Here is a 370-nt window from a genome sequence, read left to right as displayed (position 1 = left end):
CCCCGGCGCCGAAGGGGTTAACGGCACGCTCTCAATAGGGCTTTATTTTTTAAAGAAATTTATCAGATTTTTACAGGGGGACCAGAAAAGGGTTCTCGCTTTTCCACCAGGCTCCGTCCAAACACAGTCCAGGGCTAAAAATACAAAAATTTTGTATAAATTGGACTCCATTCGCAACTTGTGCCGCATAAAGGTGCTCTTTGTGCTGCCCTGGAAATGGTGTACAAATAACTCTTTATTAATGCCACAAAAAGGACTTTAATTATATTTACGCAGATCAAGAAACAGGGTCACCTGAACATCTGAACCTCACAACCGCGCTTTTGTTTCAAAATAAACACCCGCGCTCCCAGCCCGGCGCGCGGCCGCG

The 370-nt window shown here is 45.9% G+C and overlaps 1 protein-coding gene across 1 annotated transcript in view; it reads left to right on the top strand.

Moving 5' to 3' along the window:
- LOC102043042 (cytochrome P450 26B1) overlaps positions 1-370 on the top strand; it is a 21263-nt gene that overhangs the window by 1583 nt on the left and 19310 nt on the right. The window lies entirely within an intron of this gene.

The sequence above is a fragment of the Geospiza fortis genome, unplaced genomic scaffold (assembly GCF_000277835.1).
Source record: "Geospiza fortis unplaced genomic scaffold, GeoFor_1.0 scaffold576, whole genome shotgun sequence".
In the NCBI taxonomy this organism is placed as follows: Eukaryota; Metazoa; Chordata; class Aves; order Passeriformes; family Thraupidae; genus Geospiza; species Geospiza fortis.
The sequence above is the reverse complement of the archived record's forward strand: the minus strand, read 5'-3'. Positions and strand labels throughout refer to the sequence as shown.